We start from the raw sequence: 12,349 nt of genomic DNA on the forward strand, positions 1-12,349 counted from the left end.
CTGGCTATGGTTGAGAGCTTTGAGATTAATTTTAACAGGAGCAGGACCACAGTCATTTTCTTGCACCGAGATTATTCCTTCTCTGCTGTTACTGATGTAAATCCACAGAGCTCCACGGATCTCAACAGTACTGCTTTGGAGGGTGAAAGCAAGGATGGCCACGTGCTATAGCCTGGGGCTGATGGCTTACTCAAATTGATGAGCTCCTCGTGAAGATAGCTCTAAGTGATTCTGCTTTCAATCTGTTTAGACCTACTTCATGGACTGAGGTGGAAATTGAGCCTGAGTAAAGTTACTTCTCATCCCCCAGGTTATGCCTGGGAAGGTACACTTTGCCTGTGCACATTTCATTGTCATAAGTGGTACCTTAGTGTCAAACCCCCCCCGGCTCGGAACTGCTCACTTAATAATTTCTATCATCTGAGGACAAGGCTGGGCACCTCAGGGTTTTACTGTGCAGACAGATTATTGTTCCATTTCTGCAGACCACAGTTACTGTCTGACATGCTTAGCTGAGCCCATTCTTCCCAACACAGCCCAGGTGAGAGGTTCTACACCACACTGGTTTGTCTGTGTGCTACACGGGCACAGGCAGCAGCTGAGGCTGGGCTCACTCAGCCTTCTCCTCCACTGTGAGCCACGGATCCAGGCAGAGAGGGAGCCGGTTGTGTGTCAGCAATGGGATCCCTGGGAAAAGGTGTCTAACTGCAGGATTAGTCACAACAGAAATTGCTGTGCTAAGCATTGAATGTCTCTTGGCTCTGCAGATCTTTAACTTGGTGGTGGAGATGTAGGGGTGAGGCTGGAGCTGGTATTGTGATGGGGAGAAGTGAGCAGGCAATTTGCCCAGGACAATGGGTGCAGGGAACAACCCCTGCCAGGTTCCTGCTCCCCTTTCCAAGCAGGTACTTTAAATTACAGTCGTGTTTAACATGCTGTTAGACAACAGAACACTTACCTTCCATAGGGAGCACTAAGGGGAAATGGAAAGGATTTCCTTTGAAAAAGGAATGTCGTCCACACTAGGAGCTCAGTCCTGAAGAGCTGAGCAGACAAAGAAGACAGACAACATGTTCTTGTTACAGGATTTGTTAGAGGTGCAGAGGAGGGAGACAAGAGGCTGGCTTGGGGTAGTGCAGACTGCAGAGGTTCATGCACTGGCTGTGGGAGATAAGGAGAAGCATAAGCAGAAATCTGTGATCACTCTCGTACCTGGCAGCCGAGCAAGCTGGGTTAGAGAGCAGACTGCAAGGCTGGTGCTCGAGGTCCCTCCAGTCATATATTTCTGAGGGGCCTGAGGCACAGAGCTCGTGTTTTACATGTCCCAGGAATCCATGCTATGTGAACACAGTTTTTGTGCTACACAAGGAAAAGATGATAACTTGATTTTCCTATGGTCACTTTTCCTCTTCCCCTATGGAATCTCCACTCATTGTCTCTTAATTTATTTTCTCAATTTTCATGGTTTTTTGTAAACAGTTGTTTTTGTTGTTTTTCCCTGTACTTTTTTTCCTCCTCCAAAACCATTTTTCTAGACATTTTGGGGTTTCTAATATGTTTCCTTCTGAACTGATTTTTTTTCCTTTTCTTACCCCCTTCCTATTTTCTTTAGCCCCAGGTTTTTGCAGCTCTTGCAGCTTTGTTATCCTCTCCCAGCTTTCCCAGGAGGGGGCTGGATCATACATCCCACTTGCTTTCCAAATGTTGACGAGAGTGTTTTGGAGGATGAGTGACTGACAGACAAACACCAGCCCCAAATACTCTGAATGCTCTGTTACTAATAGCTTTATTCTTGTCAACACCGTAAGCAAAATAACCCTTGAAAGGGATAGGCCATATTTTTAGCCAACCTTAAACTCAGCTTCTAAAAAATAACTTTATGCTCAGATGCCTGTCTCACTCCTTGGCTCTGTGTTCCCCAATCAGATATTTAGAGGATGGCTTTTCATGTTGGGGATGCATAATTAGACTCTTGGAAGCTTATTTTCTTCAGGCACCTGGCAGTGCCACAGAAGTGGGGCTCTGAGGCTGACCCACAGCTTGTAGCTGAGTGGGAAGTAGAAGGCAGGAGATGCTCATCTGGGACTTTGCTGCATATTTGATCCCATGGCCTGGACCTGCACAAAGGGACCAAACAGGGTGAAGTTTGAACCCAACCAAAACTAAATGCTAACAAAGTGTCAGGGTTTCTCCACCACTTGCAGTCACCACCAAATTCAAAGCTTGATTATTTCAGCATATCTTGAAGGAGTTAACATTTAAAACAGCTTAGAGAAGATAAATAAGGATGTTTCTGTGCTGGCCTTGGATATGCATGACCTTGCCTTCCTCCTCTCCTATTGGTTTTAGGACAAGCCAGATTAAGGAGTGATCTCTTTCAAACAGTCTTCAGTTTGTTAAGCTTGTAAACAACAGCAAGGGTGGAAACCATTGCAAGATGGATAAAGCTTAGAAATGCTGGCTGGGATTTCCTTGTGCTGTAAGGAATGCGTGCTAGTTAACAGGGCTAATTCGTTTTGCGGGAGCTCCTTTCCTGATGCTCCGTGAATTTCCTTTTCCAGGCAGGTGCCTGAGGTCCTCTATTGCTTGCCAAGGCCACCACAGCCTTCAAAAAATGGGCCTCTGTGGGACATTATTGGGAGCAAACAGGGGAACCTACCCCTGGGAGAATGGACAGGGGCTTGGTCTCTGTACTCCAGCTGGCTGTGAAAGCTCAGCATTGTTCCCCCAGCCAGGGACCCCACACTACCTGCCCTTGGATCAGCTGAGCTCCGAGCAGTGCTTTGACACCCAGCCAAGCTGAGAGCATTTCAGCTTGGCTCTAGTCTGTCTTTGCACAGCACTTGGTGTCAACACATCCTTCGCTGGAGCAGGGCAGGATCAGAGGCAGTGTGCTCAGCAGGGGTTTTGTTCTCGCTACTCTTTTAGGCTGGAAAGAAGCCAGGGATCATCCGGGTAGGAGAAGCTGGTTTGTTGCTGATCAGTTCAGGATTTTTTCCCCCTGCTCTCTCACAAGAGATACAAACCAAAGAGACTTTTGCAGTGGCAGCATTAGAGGCTGCTGTGTTTGGAGTGCTCTCATTCATTTGTAAGGGATGATTTGTTTATGGCAAAACAGCTCAGAAGCAATCATTAGGATAGAAATTGAAAGGTACACCTTTTTCTTTTATGGATTATCTGCAAAACTCTTAGTACAGGGGGGAGAAAGCAAGACCACTAATTTAGAAAAACAAAAATTACAGAAGTGAGTGTTGCTCTACCTGAACTTGGTAGTGAGGAATGCCATCAAAAATTATCAAGCAGCCTATAAACAGCACCTTGTAAGACATAGTGTTGAGCATAGAGTGAGTGTACAGTGGGTTTGTATGTGCCTACACTGTTTTTATGTACTTTCAAAAAGTGCTATTCAGTGTTCCCATTCATGTTTGGGGGGGTAGTATAGGAAGAGCACAACTCAGAAGAAGATGCAGCTCAGAAATACAGGGGAAGAGCTTCAAGGGGTTCTGTGGACAGCAGAAGAAACAATGCTGCTGAAACAGCCCAGTAAAATCAATGAGGTAAAACTCAGTAAAAAATATAAAGAGGGAGAAGCTACGTTGTTCCAGACTGCAACTGTGCTTCACTCAAGTTAAGCCAAGTTCTTACGAGGGTACAGTCCGTACCAAGCAGGTGCCATGTGAAAATAGACTCAACATTTTGGAGCCAAGAGCCCAAATCTAGATGAATATAGCAAACTGACTATGGGAACTGTACCATTCCCTCTCTGTGAAATGCCCTTTATCCACAGTTCTGCACAGGTGTGGAGCAGAGCAGACACTGTTTCCCAAGCATACTCTGCTTTAAGATGCCTCAGCTGCACATCCACTCAGGAGGAGGATGGCAAACCATGTCCACTGCTTGTAGACAGACTGCTGGGAAGGCTTTTCTCTTCAAACTAAGAGGCATCTTTTCTGCTAGCAGGGATTTTGCTGTTCTTTTGGCAGTTTCAGCTGCATATGGAAAATCCAGCCCAGCTGCAGACTTTAAGACATTGTTTTAGGACAAGACCTGTCAGGAGGAATGAGGCATTTTTGATGGCGAGTCACTTATGCGGTGACTGTCACATGTGCACAGGAGAGGCTATGTTTGCCTTTGTGCCTGCTGTCCTTTCTGTATCTGAAAAAAGCAGGAGCCAGTGCAGTGTTTTCCTTTGGCCATTCAGCATTGAGTGTACCAATAATAGCACAGTCACATAGTCAGAGTTTAGGGGAAGGGACTGTGTCCTCTTCACAAGGGACATGGCCCTAGCACGCCGGGGATGGTGCTGCTACTGACATAATGAACAGAACGTGATTGTCCTTAGCACTTTTCCCCAGTTCCCTTTGCTCTTGGCATAAAGCTTTGGTGCCCCTGCTACCTCTGTGTGGTATGGGAATGTAAATGTAAAATGCAGATCAGAATTCATATGCAAAACTTCTTCTAGTTTAAGAGTAAAGGTCAGAACAAATTTCTTCAGCCTTCAAGAGAGTGATGGGGTGAGGGACAGCCAGGTTCTCTCTTGTTTATTTCTAATTCAGCCCTAGCCCGTGGTAGCCACTGTGTCTAGTTGGAATCGAGCTCTGCAGAATTAAGACTCCTTTCTTCCCACAAATCAAGGAGAGGTTGAAGAAAAGCACTTGGAGGACAAGGTGAGGTGCTTTTGGGTTTCACAGGTTAGGTAGGTTCATGATGTGATGCAATTGATTGCATTGCAGGGAGTGCCTTGGGAAGCCTCAACACACTTAAATTTTTCAGTGAGCAAACCCCACACATGGCCACAAAAATACACATTTTCTTGTCTCAAGGGACACCCATCCTGTTTGTAGCACATGCCCAAGACAGGACATGTTCGCCCTGACCAATAAAGGAAAGGAAGTTATATTGGAGGATGGTAGGGCAAAATTCTATGCTAAAACTTAACTGACATCCATGCTGCAGACCTCCAGCCAAATTCTTAGGTAAAGAGCTGCCAGGTTGAGCAAATCTCTGGAACCAAGTTTGTATGCAGGTGTGAATAAACATGAGACCTCAGAAGCCAAATGATGGAAGTTCAGCCAGTCAGAGACTTTTGCCACAGAGTTTCTTCAATGGATTTTCACTACCACAGATTTTTTAAATTTCTCTGATCACTCTCAGGTTTTGTCCCTATTTTCTGTATATCTCACATCTGTTCCCTCAGTGTGTTTTTTTCTTGAGCATTTTTTAAAGCCTGCTGCAAATCCAACAGCCCTCAAGTTCATGTTGAACTTCTGAACCTACCCTGTTAAAGTGGGTGCTTAATCAGGCAGGACAAGTCAAGCCAGCTCTAATTCTGATGATAGCAATTGTGCTTTTTGGAAAATAATTGACAAACATTCTGAATTTAGACAAAGCTTGTCTAAGGGAGAGAGAACGTTTGTATTCTGCAACCCTGGTCTGCAGAGAGCCTATGTTCAAGTAGGACATTTTAATAACATCCTTCATAGACAAGTGTTTTGCTTGGAACCCTTTTTTCCTCCCTCCACTCAGACAATTGTCAGAGAAGGGACTCACAGGGAACAAAATGGAATTACATCTATTCAGAAAATTAGAACAGCCTGCATTTCTTTCTTTCTGTGCTGAATTCATTACTAGCGGGGCTATAATCTGCATTTTTTTGCCTGAAGCACACTCCCACTCTTACCTCTTCACAGCAATGCTGCTATTCTCACAGATAAACAGGTCCTCCCTGAATGGATTATAGCTTTCAGCCAAAGGCAGGCTGATGACAAGGGAAAAACAAACAAATGCATTCCCAGGGCCTGATCCAACTCTTCGGTAAGAAACTAGAGACACTCACGGATTTCAGTGGAGTTTCTATCCAGCACTTAACAGCCTCTTTGCTGATGACTAATTGCACAGGGCCCAGGAAATTTGCGTAGTAAGGACTCAGCGTTAAGTACATTGTGTCTCTCCATCATCTGGCAGGTAGCTCAGGGGGATCCAGCCCCTGGTCCCCCCAGAGCTGCGCTGCCACCAGCAGGATTCGATTGAACTCGGACACGTTGGCTCTCCATGTGACACGATTCCTTCTGCTGCCGCAGGTTCGCAAGGTTTTATGACGCTGTGAGTTCCTGGGTGGACTAACTGATAAAAGGAATGATCCAAATTGTCAAAGGCAGTTCTTGAAGGGAGTGGGGTAGCAAGAGTTGACACTAAATGAGCCGAGATTGACATTAATATTCACACTTCAAGAAAAGGAGAGTGAGTAAAATAAGGAAATGAGGGGCAATTGAAAGAAAAATAAGCCAGAAATATGTATGTCGAGTTAGGAAGACACGAGGGAGGGGACAAGAGAGATCTGAATTGAATGATCAGGAAACCTTGTTGGTTTTGGGGTGGAAATAGTCGTCTGAGATGCCTCTGTTCCCCAGCCCTGGTGGGGGGCCTGTGTGCCTTCTGCTCCCGCCCCAGTGACGCTGTGTCACTCCTGTGCTCTTGGTACATCCTTCCATCCCGGCTCTTTAGCCAGCCAGGTTCTTTTTATTTCTCCCACTCAGTTCTTGTGTGCTGCTGCAGCAAGGGACCAGTGCTTTCAGTAGTAATAGGCTCACTATTGCTTTGAATTAGGAGGACTTTTATCAGCCCACTGTTCCTGTAATTTACCGTGGTTTAGAGTGATAATGAGGATTTGGGTATGTAAAGAAACCCTAAAGTACACATGGAAATCAACACAAGGGAGTGCTACTCTGAGCCTTGGGCATTAGTGACTATGAATGGGTGAGTGAGTGCTTAGCACAGGAAACCAAAACAGGAGAGACAAAAGCCACACATAATCTTCCTGCGCTGGGAAATGCTGTTTATCTTATTTGTTTAAATGACTGGAGAACAGAAAGCTTTTCTTCCCTTTTGTTGCTCGGTAGCTGTGTTACAGTTTAGCCGTAACTGTGCACAGTTGCTGGCAAGACTTTGGCAAGGCAGCCTTCCTGTGCTGGTCCCGTGTGGGACTGGGAGGTGGTCCGGGGAGTCCTGGAACGTGGGCATGAGTCCATCGCCCCACCACAAAAACCAAAAGAATCGAAGGACTCCTTTCAGTCTTATTATGTCTGTAGAACCACAACTGAAGAACAACGGGGAGGGGAAGTTCTTTAAGATTAATGTTATTTTTGGGTAGAAATTGCGAAATGCTTTCTTGCTAGGGATGGTTTGCAGCAACAAATGTAAACTGTGGTCACAAATACTCCTGCCAGTGGATATGCACCCTTTGAGTGGACAGCAGAATAACTGCATGTGCAAGTGGGGTTGGAAGCACACTGGTTTGCTACCAGATTCTACAGCAGTGCAAATCGTGTGTAACATTCTTGGTACTCAATTAGTGCTCCCATCTATAATTTCAGAAGCCTCATTCTAAGCTGGGGGGAGGAAACACATCAGGCCTGTTATTTCTGCTGGCAACACTGCTACTAAAAATAACTGTGTGAATGACATTGTGCTTTTGAGTTTGTCAATAGATAAATTTTGACTGGACAGCAGGAATTATTTCTAAGGGATGAAATGTGTTGTGCCACGGATTATTATTCCTAGGGACGAGGTGAAAGCCTCATTGCCCAGGATCCTCTAAAGCAAGGATTTAGGAATGAAGAGGAGGGAACAGTCTTGCATCATGCCCTGATTTTCTGAGGGATTTGGGGGTCCCTGAGAGGTATCAGCGAAGAACAGCAATAGAAATTTCACCTCCATCAGCCAGATGAAACTGCCTCAAGGCCAGTCTGTTTCCTGGGGTTTTCTCAGGGGACCTTTGGCCCCATCTCAGGCTCTTGTTTGGGCATTAGTTGGAATAAAAGTGACTTCCAGCTCTCCAGTTCCCAAGTAGACACCTGTGGCAATCCTTCCCAAAGTGGGGATGGACTCGTTCACCCCGCCTACCTTCCCCAGCCCTGCCGGGGGGCAGCAGCGTTCAGCGTGAGTTGCTGCATTTAACATTGTCAATTGATTGGTTAATGAGCCACTTGTTTGCCGAAGGTTGCTCAGCACTATTGCCTCTGCTCATAGATTAGGTGCTGCTTTTTATCATGCATTTCCCCATGTTCTTTGTGTTGTTAATCTGTTATATGGATATTAGTGAACCACAATCACTCTGTTTAAACGGGACACTGTCAGGGCTATTAGATGCTAAATCAGCACTTCCTTACCTATGTTCCCTAAGTTTAGATCATTGTTGTGTTTGTTTTCTTTTTTTTCCTGCCCACATCTCCCAAAGGGCTGAAGTACTCCCAGCTCTCCTCCCCAGACCAACAGAAGTAAAGCTGGGAGCAGTTCCTTTTCACAGGACTACGGGTGAGAGGAGGAAAGCCTGGCCAGAGAGGGAAGGGAAGATCTGTGCTGTTTGGAAAACTTGTAAGCTATGAGAAACAAATGAGTTGTCCAAGCTTTCCTAGATGGGTTTTGGAAAAACAGAAGTCTACACCATCAAAATGGCTCATCATCCAAATACCAGCAGTGCACGCACTATGTGGGTGGGAAGAGAGAGTCGAAGAAGTCTATGCTCATTAAACCTCAGCCTCTCTGAATCTAATCAAACCTCTCCAGAAGGCAGTAATCTTTTACACTGGGGACAGTAAAATAATACTAGAGATAAGCTTAAACTCTGATGATCAGATGTGGAATAAATTTATTACGATGCAGATTTACCATATCTAGCTGGATGCTTTATAAGAGGTTCAAACAGTCACTTTGAACTGCCTTGAATCTTCTCTGGTACTTTTGGGAGAGACTTACAGGCAAATTTGCAAATTAAATCAATAAGGAATTTTTCAATTGAAGATGAGGACATGGAGTATGACAAAGACTGATGAAAGCAGTAGGAGGAATGTACTCAAGTTCTGAGGTGTTTGCAGCAGCGGTCGCTTCCCAGCGTAATGGGCAAACACATTTACACATCTTTTAAATGTGGCTCTGCTCAGTTATGGTGTCCCCTGCAAAGCCAGTGGTGGCTGAAGCACAATCGGTCTGTACACCCAGGGGCAGCTGCTTGCACCATGGCAGGGCTGCCTCTGCGGGGTCTGGTGGCCACCAGGCAGTGTGGTCACAGGAAGGGATGGGGAAGAGGTGCTAAGTGTGTTCTCCAGTGGCTGTCCCCAGAGGGTCACACTCTCTGGTGACTGTCCCCAAAGGATCATGCTCTCCAGTGGCTGTCCCCAGAGGGTCACTTCCCGGCAGACTCCGCCTTGGTTCCTGGTAGTGCAGTGCTCCTGAGGCTTCCATTAACAAAGATTGGGCCTGGGAAGGAGAACTTAAGTGCCGACCTGGCTCTAAGCCAGAGTGTCTGGCCAGGGTACCCCAGATACTTGATTCTTGATCACTCCTTTCTCTGATAGCAGGAGCTGCTGTGCCAAAAGCTGACATGAAACTCTAGGAAAGTGCAGGGACCCATGCCTTACCCAGTGAGGGTGTGAGAAGTGTGCCTGGGGCACACAGGCACTCTACAGATCCCATCAGGGTGGCTGAGTCACCCAGGGATGCAGGGGAGCTGGTCTGCTTTGTGCCAGTGGCCAGCCCGTGGTCTGCTGATTTTTTAGGAATTCTCCGGTCCTTTTCTCCTGCTGTCACCGGGAGGTCACAGGACAGCACTTGGATCTGGTTACAAAGTGCCAGCTCACTCTGCAGAGCAAGGACAAGCAATTATTTGTGGTCTTTTGGCAGTGGGTGCATTCATTGTGGCATGTGTTTGTACTCTTCCTCTGCTGACAGCACCCCACCTTCCAGTTCCACCCTCTGCCCCAGCAGCCTCACATGAAGGCTCTGGCCGTCCCAGCTCGGAGAGACAGGAGATAGAGAGACACACAGAGGACACAGAGCAGGTGTTCTCTGTGCCAGGAAAAGCCATGAGACACTGAGGATGTCCAAAGCCCTCACATCCTCTTTCAAACAGTATAGTGTTGGAATAGGTTTGAAAAGGAATAGGTCTGAAAAGTTTGGAAAAACACTGGAAGAAACGGTTTCTTCGTCTTTCTCACAGCAATTTTAGGTGGGAGACTCAGAGCTGTGGTGGGGCCTTCTCCCAGTACAGGTAAGGTATGTCTGGAGGAGTGTGCTGAGTTAGACCAGCCAAGGTCTTGTCCTCCCACTGGTATTTTCTAAACATCAGCTGCATCTGAGAATCGCTAAAGGGTTATTTGAAGCCTTGTGGCAGATGTCAGGGAAAAGCTGTAAAAGCTGTGCATTTGTCTTCCTTTCAGATAACCTGTTCCCTGAGTACAAGTGTAGAAGTTATGATTCAAATATATCCAAATGCATGTAATTAACTACAAGTGCAACACACCTCCTTCCTGCTGTGAAATCTTATTAGCAGTGTGGGAAGAATCCTAAAATACTGTATCTGCCAGGTTTCAGCTCATAGTCTTCATCTTGGAAAGCCTCAGTGAGCAGACCTGAGCAGGCAGGCTGGGGGAGCTCGGAACTATAACCTGGCATTACTGAGCACAGGGGCCCAAGCAAGGTCTCACCACCTCTGTTTGGGGAGGTGCCTACCCCTGCTCAATCAGAGCCATGCTTCTGCTGCAGGCAGACTTCCACAGGGCTCCATTGAACACAGACAGCAGAAACTTTGCAGCCCCATTGCAAGAAATAGCACGGTTAGACAGGCAAGGTTTGGGTTTCTGCTGCCTGCAGCAGCAGGAGTGACAGAGGCCAAACTGCTATTCCTCCACTCTGGACTTGTATCTCATGTACACCAGACATCCTCATTTTGACTGCAAAATTTTCCATTGATGGAGGATCCATTGCAGTCTTCAGGGATTTTTCCCAGCAGCCAGATACTCTCCCTTGGCCTGTGCTCTGTGGGGTGTGGCGTGATGCTTGATTACATCCTCTCACAGAAAGACAGCACACTGCAGAGCTGGGAGCACCATGACTCAAAAATCTCTGAGCTGAGATTAGTGGAGGCTAATGTCAGCTTGGCAGCACACCCAGGGGCTTGTGGCAGGCACACTGCTCGGAGATGGAGCCCCTGAGCTGTAATCGTGCCAGAGAAGATGGACAGGATACAAGGAATGCCATAATCGCTCTTTCCAGAATTGATTCCTTCTCGGCTTAACATGTTGAAACATCAAAAGTACTGAAAAACCCCCATCTGCCACCAGACCTAATCAAACACATCAATTATTGCTTCAGAAAGACAGTTGCTGCTAGATTTGATATCCCAAAAAAGCAAAGCTGCTTTAAAGCATCTTTTTATTTTAGCTGAGTGTTTTCATGACAGCACACAATTCCTAATGAGCACTAATACAACTAGGACACACAGAAAAATATGTCAACTGTGCAAAGATCAGCTCTAGACACAGAAGAGGAACTCTGAATCCCAGTGGATTTCAGTGGAACGAGGGGCTTTGGAAGCCAGGTTTGTTGCATTAGGGCAAGGAACCAGATACATTCTACCAAAGCCTTGCTTTGATACACTGAGAGAGTCAGACACTTATTCTTAATGTCTGGGTAAAATATACAGGGTTGGTCTTATTGTGGGTTTTGCTTGTGGTGCTGGATTGTGAGGGTGAAATGCATGGGGCAATGAAGTGACTGTGCATGCCTCTTGTTTCCTCTGTTGTCCACAGAATATTTGGTTATGGAGAGCAACATCTGAAAAGGTTTTGATAGGCAAAGTCACCTTGCAGCTATCAAAACACTTCAGATGAGGCAGATGGGAAACCAAAAATATTATTTAGGTTTGGGCAGTAAAACTGACATTGAACCCATTTGCCTCGTTTTTCAGGCTTTGATGATAGTTAATGACAGCTTACAGAAGTTGTAAGTGATCTAAAAAAGCCATAAAAAGCTGCTTTGTGTCCTTGTTCAGGGGATGAATTTAACAAAACCATTATGGGGCTTTAAAACACTATTTTGACTTTCTAGAACCAGCTGTGGGATGATCCAGCTGCAGTTGGATCCCCCTTGCATCTAAGAGAACATTTAAGAAGATTAATCCCAATAATTTTAATTCAACAAAATGACCTTATGTAACATTACCAAGGAATTAATGAGAATTCTCTCATGTGGGTCATCACCAGCCCGGTGGATTTTTTTTCCCTGAGGGATCTCATTGGTCTCAGGCAGAGCATGGGCAAAGTAGATTGACTGTGTAGCACATTGCATGGGATGAGATGATAACTCACTCGGGGCAGGAACACTTTTTACTTCACTGAATTATCATTTGGGAATGCACAACAAAGAATGCAGCTGTCAGCCTCCTCTGGTGCTGTTTGAAACCCTTTTGGCTCCAAGGCTTTTTCCACAGAAAAATGCAATCTCATCTAATGCAAATGCTGCTGCAGGAATCTGTGTAGTCCAGCTGTCTTTTTTTAATCGAAAAAAGTCCTGA

The 12,349-nt window shown here is 45.9% G+C and overlaps 1 protein-coding gene across 2 annotated transcripts in view; it reads left to right on the plus strand.

Annotated features, from left to right (window-relative positions):
* GNAO1 (G protein subunit alpha o1) overlaps positions 1 to 12,349 on the plus strand; it is a 141,215-nt gene that overhangs the window by 27,558 nt on the left and 101,308 nt on the right. The gene's annotated exons all lie outside the window — the stretch shown is intronic.

The sequence above is a fragment of the Sturnus vulgaris genome, chromosome 12 (assembly GCF_052056855.1).
Source record: "Sturnus vulgaris isolate bStuVul1 chromosome 12, bStuVul1.hap1, whole genome shotgun sequence".
Taxonomy (NCBI): Eukaryota; Metazoa; Chordata; class Aves; order Passeriformes; family Sturnidae; genus Sturnus; species Sturnus vulgaris.